The sequence below is a fragment of the Rutidosis leptorrhynchoides genome, chromosome 10 (genome assembly GCF_046630445.1).
Source record: "Rutidosis leptorrhynchoides isolate AG116_Rl617_1_P2 chromosome 10, CSIRO_AGI_Rlap_v1, whole genome shotgun sequence".
NCBI classification, from domain to species: domain Eukaryota; kingdom Viridiplantae; phylum Streptophyta; class Magnoliopsida; order Asterales; family Asteraceae; genus Rutidosis; species Rutidosis leptorrhynchoides.
The window spans coordinates 33,467,924-33,484,597 of record NC_092342.1 but is presented as its reverse complement, the minus strand read 5'-3'; the positions used below and the strand labels follow the sequence as shown (position 1 = coordinate 33,484,597).

Sequence of the window (16,674 nt, the reverse complement as noted above, 5' to 3'; positions counted from 1 at the left end):
TAAAATTATCATATTTATTCGATTTAGTTTCAAACGTACAAAAACGTTTTCAGTTTAAAAAGAACTTTATTATTAAAACGTATATAACTTTTATAAATATCTAGAATCACTTTTGACAACTCGTTACTTAACCAGTATGATAAAGATAACGATATTTATATTTTATTTTATTAAATATATATAACGATTTAAATTAATATTATATATATTTATACGCGTATTATACGTACATAGTTTTATACTTTTACTATACTTTAACTTTACCTTTACTTTACTTTAACTTTAATAATTCACTTTAATAATTCATACTTTAATAATTCACTTTAATAATTCATATTTTAATAATTCACTTTAGATTAAGATTTAAACGCTTTAGAATTTTACGACGTCACCTATCGCTTTAGTTTTAAATAGATTTTAGTGCCTAATTAAGTTATTGCCGTTTTGGATATAGAATTCCTTTTAAGCTTTAATTCCTTTAGACGCAACTTTTAATATTTAGTTTTTAGACTTTTAAGTTTCGACGCTTTGCTTTCTTATTATTATTTTTCGACCTTTTATTTTTCGACGTTTTTCGACGCACTCTTTTTCTTTCTCATTTCTACGCTCCAGTTTTTAGGACATAGAATTTTCTATATTTTCTTTAAATTTCGACGAAAAATTATATTAAGTGGTTAAATTGATAGACATCCAAAATTTTCTGATTCGTAGTAATAGTTGGATTTGTTAGTGGCGAGTTGTGGGCTTACGATTTAAAGGGTCCTGGCTACCTGCTGCATCTATTGGCTATTCGAAACGTGGGCAAAATCAAAAAAGTCTATTAATTTGATAACTTTAATAATTTTTATCTTTATAACTAATAGGATATTCAGTGAATGCACCGAGCAAAACGTTCACCACCTTTCATACGTTTACCACCGGTAACTCGATCAAGACATCTAGCCAATATTGTCGCCGTTGATTTTTATTTAGAATCATCATCTAGTCGAACGAGTACTCCAATTCAAATTTCCGATAATCCATTTTTTGAACCCGACTTCACAATTGAGAACCCGGAGGATATTCAAGGACAATTCAGAGATCCTGAACCACTAATCATTCCTCCTGAACCACAAATTACTCATTCAGAGATTGTCGAGGAAGAAACCATTAAATCAGAATCCTCTAGTGATTCAGATTCAACAAATTCAATCATGGAAAATCAGGAACCTCTAAGTATGGAAGATCAAATGAGAGCTACACGCACTGGCCAAGGTCATGCCATTACTCAACCAGATATTAATGCGCCAGATTACGAAATCAAAGGACAAATCCTACACATGGTAACTAATCAATGCCAATTTAGTGGTACACCAAAAGAAGATCCAAACGAACATCTTCGAACCTTTAATAGGATCTGTACTCTATTTAAAATCAGAGAAGTTGAGGATGAACAGATCTATCTCATGTTATTTCCCTGGACTTTAAAAGGAGAAGCCAAAGATTCGTTAGAATCGTTACCTGAAGGGGCGATTGACACATGGGATGTTTTAGTTGAGAAATTTCTTAAAAGATTCTTTCCGGCATCTAAAGCCGTGAGACTTCAAGGAGAAATTGTTACATTCACGCAAAAGCCAAATGAAACTCTATATGAGGCATGGACAAGATTCGGAAAGTTGTTAAGAGGATGTCCTCAACATGGTTTTGACACTTATTAAATAGTGAAATGCCCCGTTCATATACATTATAAACGATTCACAATAGTTGATTTCATCGCAAGGTATTTGACCTCTATATGATACATTTTTCAAACATTGCATTCGTTTTTAAAAGACAAACTTTCTTTACATTTAAAGTTGACAGCATGCATACCATTTCATAATACATCCAACTATATTTGACTTAATAATAATCTTGATGAACTCAACGACTTGAATGCAACGTCTTTCGAAATATGCCATGAATGACTCCAAGTAATATCCTTAAAATGAGCTAATGCACAGCAGAAGATTTCCTTAATACCTGAGAATAAACATGCTTTAAAGTGTCAACCAAAAGGTTGGCGAGTTCATTAGTTTATCATAATCGATCATTTCCATAATTTTAATAGACCACAAGATTTTCATTTCCATTTCTCATAAATATACGTCCCATACATAGAGACAAAAATCATTCATATGGATTGAACACCTGGTAATCGACCTTAACAAGATGCATATTGAATATTCCCATCATTCTGGGACAACTTCGGACATGATAAATTCGCCATCATTCCGGGACAACTTCGGACATGATAAATTCGCCATCATTCCGGGACAACTTCGGACATGATAAATTCTCCATCATTCCGGGACAACTTCGGACATGATAAATTCGCCATCATTCCAGGACAACTTCGGACATGATAAAAAGAGCATATTCGATTTCGATAATTCAACCATAGAATGTAGTTTCGATTACTTGTGTCTATTTCGTAAAACATTAATAAAAGTAGCGCATGTATTCTCAGCCCCAAAAATATATATTGCAAAAGCATTTAAAAAGGGAGCAAATGAAACTCACAATACTGTATTTTGTAGTAAAAATACATCTGACGACATTGAACAATGCAAGGTTGACCTTGGATTCACGGACCCTTGTTGAAGGCTTTTTATAAAAAGATTTCCCCAGTCCGGGCTCGAACCCGTGACCTCCCGGATACCCGCTAACACCTCAGACCATCCTGCTGTTACTACTTATCTGATTTACTTCACCCTTCAATTGTATTTAACCCGTATATTATTATGTGTTCATCTCCTTCTTCTTCATTCAATTCAAATCGTATTTCTTCAGTTCTTTAAAACAACGAAGTGTATTTTTAAAATTACAAACGAAACATAATAATCAGATTATGGTTATCTGTACTATGGAAAACGAAAAAAAATAATAGCAACAACATAGCTGCTGCTGCTGCTCGACGGATGAAGAACATAAAAAAAAAAATTTAGCTTTTTGATTTTTAAGAACGTATTAGCTCAAGCTTCCTACACGAAAAATGTTTTAAAACTTTTCTGTAATCTTTAACAAACCTCAGTTTCACTTAATTCGTAACACAAAATTCGAATTTAAATGAAGAACACTGTTTGACTTTTTGAGTTTAAAAGTTTGACTTTGAAATTCATCCTTGATTTCGCGAATTGGAGTTTGAAAATTTGCAGGTAGTTTTAATAGATGAATCCTAATAACTCTGAAATTCTACATTTTGACAAATAATTCGATTTCGAGTTTTGGCAACAACAAAAAAAAGAACAGAGGTTCGATGGTCTGTTTTCTAATTTTCTTGATTTAAATTCGATAATTAGAAGTAGATAATGCAGTGTATAATTGATAATGATCTTGGAAAATCAAATGATTTTTTTATTCATCTCAAGGAAATGGTCGTTTGCTATATAATGGAAGTGTGAGAGTGTTGACCTTCAATACTCAGACAAAACAAGAACAGGCAGAAGAATATTAAAAAAATTATAAAGCTGATAACGATTGCTAACGATTTTTGTAATTCACTGTGATAAGATTCGATTTTTAAATAGAATTAGAGACAGAATCAAAAGTACGATCTTGATGTGCAACTGAATTGGATTATTCAGATATTCAGATATATATATTTTCCATATTTAATTATTTGATATTAATAATTAATATTATTAATAATAATAGAATTTATGATAATAAAAATTATAAAATAACAATTAATATAACAAATTATATGTATTGAATTTCATAATAATAATATTAATACTTGTAATAATAACCATAATTAATAATAATAATGATAATTTCAATAAGTTTAATAATAAAAATGAAAATAATAATATTATTACTAATACTAATAATAATACAAATTTTTAATAATATTAATACTATTAATTGATAATAATAATATCAATAATTAAAATTTATACATATCAATTTCATATTTATATCATAATATTATTAATACCGGTATTAACATTTATCTTAATATTAATACTGAAAGTATTATTAATATAACTATATTTTGACTTGTAATAAAATTTAATATACTAACCTTATTAATTCCGTAATACTTATTTTCTATAATAACATAATTTGAATATTTATATATAATATAAATTATGTATAGAAGTCATATATGTATATATCTAGATTTATTTTAATAATAGCTTAATCATTTTTGTATTTTACTTTACATTTTCAATTCAAAGAATTATATTGTAATTTATTAATTCAAGATAATATATACTTATATTTATTTTTATATACATATCTATATATGTTCATACTCAATTACAACAGTTGTTCGTGAATCGTCGGAAATAGTCACAAGGTAATTGAATACATTAAAACGGTTCAAAAAATTTGGAGACTCAACTTTACAGACTTTGCTTATCGTGTCAGAATCATTTTCAGATTAAGTTTAAATTTGGTCGGAAATTTTCGGGTCGTTACAAATAGTGCAGATATTCTACCAAGGATGCGATGTTGCTACACGAAAATACATCGACACAGCAGCTGGTGGTTCCATTATGAATAAAACCGCAACTGAAGCTCACAAAATTATTGATAACACAGCCTCCCACTCACATGAGTGGCACCAGAAAAAAGATATCCTTCGTTCATCTAAAGCGGCTAGAGCCGATTCTAGCCATGACTTTGATTCCATTTCCGCAATGTTAAATTCTTTCGAGAGAAGAATGGAAAAGATGACTAAGGATATTCACGCAATACGAATTAGTTGTGAGCAGTGTGGAGGACCACATTTGACAAAAGATTGTCTCAGTATTGAACAAACAATGGAACAAAGAGAAAATGTTTCATACATGAACCAAAGGCCTGGAAATAATTATCAAAATAATTATCAACCGCCAAGACCAAACTACAATCAAAATCAGAATTATAACCGAAATGTTCCATACAACAACCAACAAGGTCATAGCAATCAACAAGTATCTAACAATACTTACAATCAGCAAAGACCTATTTTTCCAAATAAACCACCACAAACTGATGATAAAAAGCCAAATTTAGAAGATATGATGTCAAAGCTAGTTGAATCTCAAACGCAATTTTTCACATCTCAGAAACAAACCAATGAACAAAATGCTTAAGCATTTAGAAATCAACAAGCTTCTATTCAAAATCTGGAATAAGAAGTGAGTAACCTAGCAAGATTAATAAGTGAAAGAAAATCAGGGAGTTTACCTAGCGATACAAATGCTAACCCCCGAAATGAAACAGCTAAAGCCATTATCACAATAAGTGGTATTACACTTAAACCACCTGAAATACCTGTAATTTTTGATGACTCTATTCCTACTACACAGGCACCACAGCCTGAGCAAGATAAGGAAACAGAACTGGTAGTTAAAAAGGTTAATGAAGAAAACACGGTTAAGGCAAAGCCTTATGTTAAACCATACCAACCACCGCTTCCTTACCCGAGTAAAATGAGAAAAGAAAGACTTGAAGCCGAGCAATCCAAATTCTTGGATATGTTTAAACAAATAAATGTCAATCTTCCTTTCATTGATGTGATCTCAGGAATGCCTAGGTATGCTAAATTTCTGAAAGATCTAATCACATATAGAAAGCAAATGGAAGAACTCTCGGCTGTTACAATGAATGCTAATTGTTCTGCAGTGCTGTTGAATAAACTACCAGAAAAATTATTAGATCCAGGAAGTTTCACAATTCCATGTTTTCTGGGTAGTCTTAGTTCAATAGAAGCATTGGCAGACTTAGGTACTAGTATAAATTTAATGCCGTATTCATTATACGCTAAACTAGACCTTGGAGAATTGAAACCAACACGAATAAGCATATAACTAGCCGATCGATTAGTAAAATATCCTAGAGGAATAATGGAAAACATGCTAGTTAAAGTTGGTACTTTAGTATTTCCAGTAGACTTTGTTATTCTGGACATGGAAGAAGATTCTCGAGTTCCTCTCATATTAGGAAGACCATTCTTAAACACGGCTAAAGCAATAATAGACGTGTTCGGTAAGAAACTGGCCCTAAGTATAGAGGACGAGAGTGTTACCTTTTATGTTGATAGAGCCATGCAACAATCGCAATCTGCAGATGATACATGTTATTATATTCAAACTATAGATTCACAAGCAGAATTGTTACAAGAATTTCCAGAATTACAAGGAACAGGAGAATGTTCTTTAGGAGAAGGAATTGAACCAATTGATGAAGCTGAAATGTTAGCTACACTTATGGCTATTGAATACAAACCAACAATAGAAGAACTTCAAATGCTAAAAGAGGAAGACAAATATCGATACAAATCATCGATAGAAGAACCACCGATATTATAGTTAAAGCCACTTCTAAACCATTTGGAATACGCTTACTTACATGGTGAATCTGAATTACCTGTAATAATCTCGTCTTCTCTTACGAAAAATGAAAAATCTCAACTCATTTCTGTGCTAAAAGCTCATAAATCTGCTATTGCATGGAAGATTCGTGATATTAAAGGCATAAGTCCTTCGTATTGCACACATAAAATCCTTATGGAAGAAGGTCATAAAACCTATGTGCAACGCCAACGAAGACTAAATCCTAATATGCAAGATGTTATTAAGAAAGAAATTATTAAACTGCTCGATGCATGTTTAATTTATCCAATCTCTGATAGTCCATGGGTAAGCCCAGTTCAGTGCGTACCTAAGAAGGGTGGCATGACTGTCATCACAAATGAAAAGGATGAGCTTATTCCTACTAGGACTGTAACATGATGGTGTGTTTGTATTGATTATAGAAAACTAAATGACGCCACCAGAAAAGATCACTTTCCCTTACCTTTCATTGATCAAATGTTGGAAAGGTTAGCTGGGAATAGTTACTATTGTTTTCTTAACGGTTTCTCCGGATACTTTCAAATTCCAATCGCACCCGAGGACCAAGAGAAAACCACATTCATGTGCCCTTATGGTACTTTTGCTTACAAACGCATGCCATTTGGATTTTGCAACACCCCTGCAACCTTTTAAAGGTGCATGATGGCGATTTTTCACGACATGATAAAAGAATGCATGGAAGTTTTCATGGATGACTTTTCAGTCTTCGGTGATACTTTTGAAACATGTCTAGTTAATCTTGAACGAATGCTTATTAGATGCGAACAATCAAATCTAGTACTTAATTGGGAGAAATGTCATTTCATGGTTAGAGAAGGCATCGTTCTTGGTCATAAAATTTCAAAGGAAGGAATTGAAGTGGATAGAGCTAAAGTAGATGTAATCGCTAAACTTTCACATCCCACCAATGTTAGAGGAGTTAGGAGTTTTCTAGGGCATGCCGGTTTTTACCGACGTTTCATAAAAGATTTTTCTAAAATTGCCACTCCTATGAATAAACTCCTTGAAAATGATGCTCCATTCATCTTTTCGGATGAATGCATCAAATCTTTTAATATTCTTAAAGAAAAACTCACTAATGCGCCGATCATGATAACTTCAAATTGGAATCTGCCATTTGAACTCATGTGCGATGCAAGTGATTTTGCAATGGGAGCTGTTTTAGGTCAAAGAATTGAAAAAAGATTTCAACCTATTTATTACGCTAGTAAGACGTTACAAGGAGCACAAACGAATTACACAACTACTGAAAAAGAACTCCTTGCTATTGTCTTTGCTTTTGACAAATTTCGTTCATATCTCGTTCTAGTAAAAACGGTGGTCTATATCGACCATTCTGCTCTTAGATACCTATTTTCAAAACATGATGCCAAACCACGATTAAACCATTGGATCTTACTCTTACAAGAATTCGATATTGAAATCTGAGACAAAAAGGGAGCAGAAAATCTCGCCGCTGATCATCTTTCTCGTCTTGAAAATTCTGAATTAGAAGTTCTAAATGAATCGGCTATACAAGACAACTTTCTTGATGAATATCTCTTGAAAATTGATTATAATGAAATTCCATGGTTTGCAGACTTTGCAAACTTCTTAGTATGTGGATTCCTTGAAAAAGGGTTGTCGTACCAAAAACGAAAGAAATTCTTTAGTGATACAAAACACTATTTTTGGGAAGATCCACATTTATTCAAAAGTTGTCCCAATGGAATAATACGCCGATGCGTATTCGGAGATAAAGCTAGTCAAATCTTACACCATTGTCACACAGGACCAACAGGAGGGCATTATGGGCCTCAGCTCACAGCAAGGAAAGTCTATGACGCAGGATTTTATTGGCCTACAATTTTCAAAGACACACACCTTCTTTGCAAATCCTGTGATGCATGTCAAAGGGCCGGAAAAATAAGTCAACGTGATGAAATGCCACAAAATGTTATTCAAGTATGTGAAATATTTGACGTTTAGGATATTGACTTTATGGGTCCATTTCCAAAATCTCATAATAATCTCTACATTCTCGTTGCCATTGATTATGTATCTAAATGGGCGGAAGCACAAGCTCTCCCAACTATCGATGCACGGGTTGTAGTCAACTTCTTAAAACGTTCTTTTGCTAGGTTCGGAACACCGAAAGCTTTAACAAGTGATCGGGGTACTCATTTCTGTAATAATCAACTTGAGAAAATTCTCAAAAGATATGGAGCAACTAATAAAATCTCAACCGCTTATCATCCAAAAATAAGTGGACAAGTTTAAAATACCAACCGAGCTTTAAAATGTATTCTAGAGAAAACCGTAGGATCAAATCCGAAGGAATGGTCCATGAAATTGGAGGATGCACTCTGGGCTTTTAGAACAGCCTACAAAACTTCAATTAAAACCACACCTTTTAAACTCATTTACGGAAAAGCATGTCACCTTCCAGTAGAAATTGAGCACAAAGCATTTTGGGATTTGAAGACATGTAATCTTGATTTGCATGAAGCTGGACGTTTACGATTAAGTCAACTAAACGAATTATAAGAATTAAGACATGATGCATATGAGAATTCGTTAATCTATAAGGAAAGAACGAAGAAATGGCATGATAAAAGAATAAGAAGTTCAAAAGAATTTAAGGAAGGAGACAGAGTCCTTCTTTTCAATTCACGATTCAAGCTATTTCCTGAAAAATTGAAATCAAGATGGTCTGGACCATTTATAGTCAAAAGAGTTTTCCCATATGGAACAATAGAGTTAATAAATTCAAATTGGATTGAATTTAAAGTTAATGGTCACAGAGTTAAACATTACATACATGATCCGATGGAAGTTGACAATGAAGTTAATCATAATTTCACCACCAAAGAAAACCCTCAGAATGAAAACATAAATATGTTGTCAACAACATATGAAAAACCAAAATTAGAAGATGGGGAAGCTTCAAATTGGAGTGATGAAGAAGAATTTATATATAAACCTCCCATTCCACGAAACGAAGAAAAATATGAACAAGAAGTTCAAGTAGAAGTGAAAGAACCAAGAAAAGATCACCTGGAAAAGGTTAACAAACCAACTCTACTTACTAAAGTAGGAGACCCAGGTGAATTTATCATTTCTTGCTTGCTTAATGATGGTGCTATGTATAATGGGCTCGCAGATTTAGGAACAAGTGCGAATGTTATGCCTCTTTCCTTATACAAAAGATTAGGTATGGGTAAATTAAGACCAACCAAAATAGGTGTTCAATTATTTGACCAAACCATTAAACACCCAGTTGGAATAGCAAACAATTTACTTGTTAAAGTGGGAAGTTTGACCTTTGTTGCAAACTTCATAGTTATTAATATGGAGGAAGACCTTGATATTCCTCTAATTTTAGGTCGCCCATTTTTAGCAACCACTGAGGCGTTCTTTGATTTAAGAGAAGGTAGAACGACACTTAAACATGGTGATAAATCGGTCACTTTTGTGAATCAAAAATTTCAATCTTCACCAACCAAAACTGTTGAACCAATAAAAACGCCTAAGTGTGGGGAAGATGAATGTGACGACCCGGAAAATTTCGACTAATTTTAAACCAAACTTTCGATACGATTTAATATTTTTGACACGATAAGCAAGGTCTGTAAGGTTGAGTCTTAAAAATTTTGAACTGTTCAATTGACCATCTACCGTTCTCGACGATTCACGAACAACTATTTGTAAATAGATATGTACATATTTAATATATATATTAATTGAAATGTTATATGATCCAATTATTAGAATTTACTATGTAAAATAAAATAAAATATGATATTATAATAATTATTATTTAAAACATGTCTATATATATAAAGTATATCGAATATATATATTTGGTTTCGAATTCATTTAGTAAACAATAGTAGCACTCGTTCATCATGCGATGTTTATTTAAGCAAGTTAAATTTGAACTTATATTATTTTAGAATAAACGGTGATCCGAAAATGAGTTATTTGTTAGATCCCGTGCATCGATTGCTAGGACCGTTTGATCAAGGAACAAGCTTCGATTAGCAATTTGAGCATAAAAGTGATAAATATGAGATGAACATGATGAATAATGAGATGAACACAATAAACACAGCTGATTCAAGCCAAGATTAATTGTAATAAACATGATAAACGATTACAATAAGAGATTACACTAATCTAGCTATCAAATCTTCATTTCCATGGTGTTTGGAGCATCAAATCACCATGGATCCTCTCCACCATGAAGGTGAAGAGGAGGAGCACTCACCTCACACACAATCTAGTGTTCTTGGTGGAAAGCCTCAAATGAACATGAACAAGGAAAACTCTATTTATAGTGTTTGTCTATTGTCAGCTCACACGTACGTTTGAGGTCTCAACCGTACGGATGACAGTTTTCACCCGTACGAGTGACATCAGTCACTCGTATGACAGACCTATATTACACGTTTGGTCACATATGCTCCTGCGACATGAGTTTTCTAGTTCAATACATCCCTAGGTGAACAACGTAGACCTAAACCATTCTCAGGTTGTTCGACAGTGATGGACAAATCCATTTCGTGCACTAACAACTCCCCCTTGGACATTGATGGCGAATCTTACTGTCGATAAGTCGTTGAAAACACCTCTTGCAATCTTCAGTCAGTCTCTGTAGTGGTACCAGGTCTTCTGAATCTTCAGGTTTCATTGAAGATCTTCTTGAATGCCTATAATACTGAACTTCGTACCTTAATGATTTTTGGTCATTGAGCCAGGACGCACGAATTGCCGTTTGATATACCGAAACTTCGCCCCTCAATGATTTTAGGTCATTGAGTCCGGGTAGATGAATTCCCAGTTATTCTTGAAGATACTTCAAATCCACTTGCACTTACCCACATAACCAATTGCAGTAGTACTCCCCCTAAGACTGAAATGAGATCAATCTCTGACGAACTCCTCTGATAAAAGACACACTCAAAGTATCTTGACTGCAGAATCTTCTTTCTCAGCGTTCAATGTATCCCATTCTCTCAACACTTTAATCAAGCATAAACGTCTTCATCACGACTTGCCTACTGTAATGGGCAAAATATCAGAGAAATCCGATCCACAGTTTATCTGATTCATCACACGTCGTCAATTTGGTATCTCATGACTGCGCATCACTCTCATCAATTCCATTGATAGAGTGGAATCTTCTCAAATGCTCTATATCCAGCGAAATTTCCACAACCAGCTTCCATCACACAATGGAACTCTCGAAATTGGGAATTTAAAATGTTTCGGCCCATAAATAATCAGATCATCTGATTACACCACAAAAACTCTTCATAACACTCGTGTTTCGTGTATTCATCTTACACGAATGATGCGGAATTCAAACACGTCGTTGGCCCATAAACAGTCAGATGCTCCTGGCTGCCCCACTAATCTTCGCATAACACAAGTGCTTTACGTAAACACTTATTAAATAAGTTCAATGGACAAAGGAGGTTGTCCACTAAACTTTGTATATCAATGCTTCAGTGAATAGTAAATATCTTCTCTCAGTATCAATAACGCTTGAGTAGGTCGATGTTGATTGTGCGTCTTATAATTACACCCACGAATAAGAATTCAAAGTATCTACGCACGAATCAAAATTAGATACGTGTGACACCACAACTGAACATGATGTCGCGTTGGTACTTCTGGCGTGTAAACCAAGCCAGGTCAGAAAAATCATGATGCAAGACCCAGTGAGTCACTAAATTCTCAAACGTGTAAGCTTAATTCGTATTTCCGGCACAAATCACCTCTCGTACGCTTCTTGAAACAACCCAACCCGTATTCCATACGATAAATTTTTTTTTATACACATTTACGCGCCAATTAAATATGTAAACCATTCCACAAGTTCCATTCAAACGTACAACAATTTAAATGTTTACAAAAGGCACGAAGGCCATTAATTAAGTTTAATACAAGTTTGACCCACTACAATGATAGTTTATAATCCAAACGACACTCGAGCATGGTTTGGGGCTAAACTACCCAAAATGTTAGGCCAACTTCAAAAAGTTAACACCAAAAGCACCCCCCGTCAAAATAAGCGGGAGACCACTAATCCAAACGTATGCCCTTACCCTTGTCCTAGCCGGAACCTATAAAATGGTAAACAACGAGAGGGTAAGCAAGGCTTAGTGAGTGCAACAATTATACATACATATATATAACCTACTTACTTGCAAACACTTACCAAATCCGCATACATACTAGTTACATAATTAGCATACCTTTCACATGTATAACGCTAAGTACCACGATAACAAGGCTAGTATAACAATAGCATATAACACAACAATACAATATGCTAAAACACAAGTATAATGATGATGTTCACAACATCCATAGTACTCAAGATCTCAAGGCTAGCCCAACGAATGGTATCGTCAACTTCGAACTTAAATCCCATTCGCCTACATTAATGTGGTATCGTCAACACCGAACTTTAAACCTACATATGAGGTATCATCAACAACGAACTTTAAACCCTCATCAACGTCACTATAATAATCGTATGGCATCATCAACATCGAACTTTAAGTCCATACGTATGAGGTATCGTAAACAACGAACTTTAAACCCTCATCCACAACATAATAGACTCTAGGGTATGGTATCGTCAACATCGAACTTTAACCCATACCCCACAAGCAAATAAATCATATACATGCATATATAATTATTCCACTCACCTTAACACTTCGGTGGTGATTTAAATGCTTTCGTATACCTCGAGCAAAGTACCTAATACATAGGTACACATTCAATACACAACTAATGGCATTTACCACATTACTTACACTTTGAGCATTTAATGACCCAATTCGCATTAAATGACTCAACCGCACCCAAAACCGCCCTTAAATGGCCAAGACTCAACTTTAATCACTAAGGCTAGTGAATTAAAGTCTACTAACTTCAATTAACATAAACGTAGGGTAATCCATACCCATTTCATCTAATTAGGTCAACTAGTACATTTTGACCCATTTTATATTACTTAGACTCACAATCAAGTCAAACTTACCCATTAACACTTCTTTCATTAATCTAAAAGTGCATTAGTGACTAACAACACCATTTGACACTTACAAACTCAAATCACAAGGTCAAAACCCTAGATTGTGGCTATTAGGGTTTCATTACAACATCATAACCCAAATTCACCCATTATACCCTCAAATGGGTCATACAAATCTCTAGTAACCAAAACCCTAGCCATTAACCAATTAAAACTTAAAACATAAAGTTAGAACTTACGAAGACTTTCCTCTTGTAGCTATCAACAAGGAGAACAACTTTAATTCTTGCTCCTAGGTTTGATTCACAAATATTCACCTTCAAATCTCAAGATTAAACTAAGTGGGTTTTGTGTTTTGGGAGAGAAATTGGAAAGAAAAGAGAAAAGGAAAAATGAAATAAATGGATAAGTGGTGGAGATTTAATGCTCCATCAGATCCACAAGTCAAATTACCAAATTGCCCCTAAAAATCTCTTAAAATGAGCTAAGTCCGGAATCTGTCCAGCAGGATTGTCGCGGCACGACCAAATTCTCGCGGCACGGCGTATAACAGGAAAACAGACCCTTCTTAACTCAACTTCTGATCCAGATTTCCTTTGTATGTCGCGTCGCGGCCCAGATCGCCGCGGCGCTGCATTAGCCTATTCCTGAACAGTTCGACTACGTAAAACACATTTCGATTTTATTTAATTCGTACACTTAAATCCCGCTTCCTATATTTGTCTAACCCTCAACAATAGTCTCACAAGACTTAACGCTATCAAAACCCATGTATAAACTTGTGTATGCACCCATTATCAAGTATATATACATATCTACACATATATCTATACAATTACGCATAATCTAGCGAGTTACAAATGTACAAATGATTAAGTATGTACCTTTCAATATATGCGGAAAAAACGGGATGTTACAACCCTCCCCCACTTGAATCGGAGCGCGTCCTCGCGATCCAAGCCGCATGACAAGAGGGAAGATAAACCAACACAAACTCTTTGGGCTCCCAAGTAAACTCGGAACCCTTACTACGACGCCATTGAACTTTAAAAGTCCTAACCTCTTTATGTCTCAACCTTTTGACCTTCTCATCAAATATGGCAATCGGTTCCTCGATATATTCTAACTTATTATTTAGCTCAATCTCGTCTAATGGCACCCAAAATGAATCATCCGCAAGACACTTACGGAGATGGGAAACATGAAATGTATTATGGATCCCCGCAAGCTCTTCGGGTAATTCCAAACGATACGCGACTTCACCAACACGAGCTAAAACCTTAAATGGTCCAATAAACCAAGGAGCTAACTTCCCCGTTTTCGAAATCGAATAATACCTTTCCATGGCGAAACCTTAAGCATCACCACGTCACCTTCTTGGAATTCGATCGTTCGTCTACGTTTGTCGGCATACCACTTTTGCCTATCTTGAGCCTTTTTCAAATGCTCTCTAATCATATCAATCTTGCTATTTATCTCTAAAACCAAATCGGTACTCCCGATTTCCTTTTGTCCCACTTCACCCCAACAAATCGGGGTTCGACATCTACGCCCATAAAGCATCTCATATGGCGGCATCCCGATACTAGTATGATAACTATTATTGTACGAGAATTCCACCAAAGGCAAATGCTCGTCCCAACTATCACCGAAATCAATAATGCACACACGTAACATATCTTCCAAAGTTTGATTCGTACGTTCGGTTTGACCGTTCGTTTGAGGATGATACGCTGTGCTTAATTTTAATTGTGTACCCATATCTTCATGAAATTTCTCCCAAAACCGAGATGTAAAATGGGTATCTCGATCCGAAATAATAGATATAGGAACTCCGTGTAGAGAGATAATGTCATGACCCGGAAAATTTCGACTATTTTTAAATCAAACTCTCGATACAATTTAATATCTTTGACACGATATAGCGCTCCGTGAGAACCGTTGTAAAAAAAAAAACCAACCAAAGGTCACAAATTATTGTAATCACCTTTGTGAGTTTGATGAAGACAAATTTTGTGGTGACTACTTACATTGCACACGTTTAAATATATATATTATATAGATATAACCTGATTGATGATGATGATATTTATATTGTGTTTTGGTCAATATAAGAACCCCACACACAAACTTGCATCGAATTATTATGCTAATTGATTGTTTGCTACTTTATTTTTTTTTTAAATATTACATGCATGAATCAGCACTCATGTTTGTCTCATAAAAATTTTGTGCCAAATCTGTCACAGTCAACCTCCATATATTTCAAAATCCTACAGTAGCCTTCTATCTTTTTGCTTTATTTATATCTTGTAGCATAGATGGATAGAGGAGTACATGACTCAAAATTCAATTCACTGTATTTGTAGTTTTGGGAGAGGAAAACAAAACCCATTCTCCCAAATATTCTACTCCGTATGTTTCTTATTTATTTTAGTAGTGTTCTACCAACACAATTGTTAAAACATTAGTAAATCATCTCAAACTCCTTTACGGATTATACAATCCTAGCTTACAAGATCGTTGTGCCGTTTTATTGTGTAACGGATAAACTGTGAGCTCTCAATAAAACCCATCTCATCACCACTACAACCTCACTTCCATCACCACCGAAACCCCACAAATTAAACCACCACCATCGTTATCATTTTCCTGCAACTTTTTGACACCCCTCATCATCAAGAACACCATAATCTTCACATGATTAAGTACTCAATAATATTCAAACCACTACTATTCGGTTTAACACAAACATCATCCATTTAGTCACCTGCAAACCAAAAGGTAATCCACTTATCTCCTATTCGATTGCAACACCTCACCAAACTACCACATACTCGATATTATGTTTTCTGTTTCAATTGAGTCCCAATCCAAAACAACTCACCCACCTTCATCCACCCTCTCTAATTGTAACCCACAAAACTATATTCATATGTCAAACCACCCTCAAGAACCGTAAACCACCGAGAAATTAAACATCACTTCATGCTACTACAACTTTGTTTCTTTCCGTTTTGAGTGGTGATGAAAAATGATGAATATATATATATATATAATGGAAGGGGATGCTTTGATTGATAATGATAAATATTAACCACGTTCTTTTCTTTTCTTTTGAGCCGACACCCACCAAATAACAACCCCACAAGTTATGGAATTTAAAGTATTTTACTCAAGTGAGATGTAAAGTAACGATTAATTATGTGTCCACTATGAATTCTAAATAAGATGAATCATGGACGTGGGACTAGAATTAGATGGTCGACGTGT

General features: G+C 34.5%; 1 non-coding gene across 1 annotated transcript; it reads right to left on the bottom strand.

Moving 5' to 3' along the window:
• Window positions 1–1,577: 1,577 nt before the first annotated feature.
• Window positions 1,578–1,684, bottom strand: LOC139873711 (small nucleolar RNA R71). Its single transcript, XR_011767437.1, has one exon. It is a non-coding gene; the product is annotated as a small nucleolar RNA R71 (small nucleolar RNA).
• Between the last annotated feature and the right edge of the window lie 14,990 nt (window positions 1,685–16,674).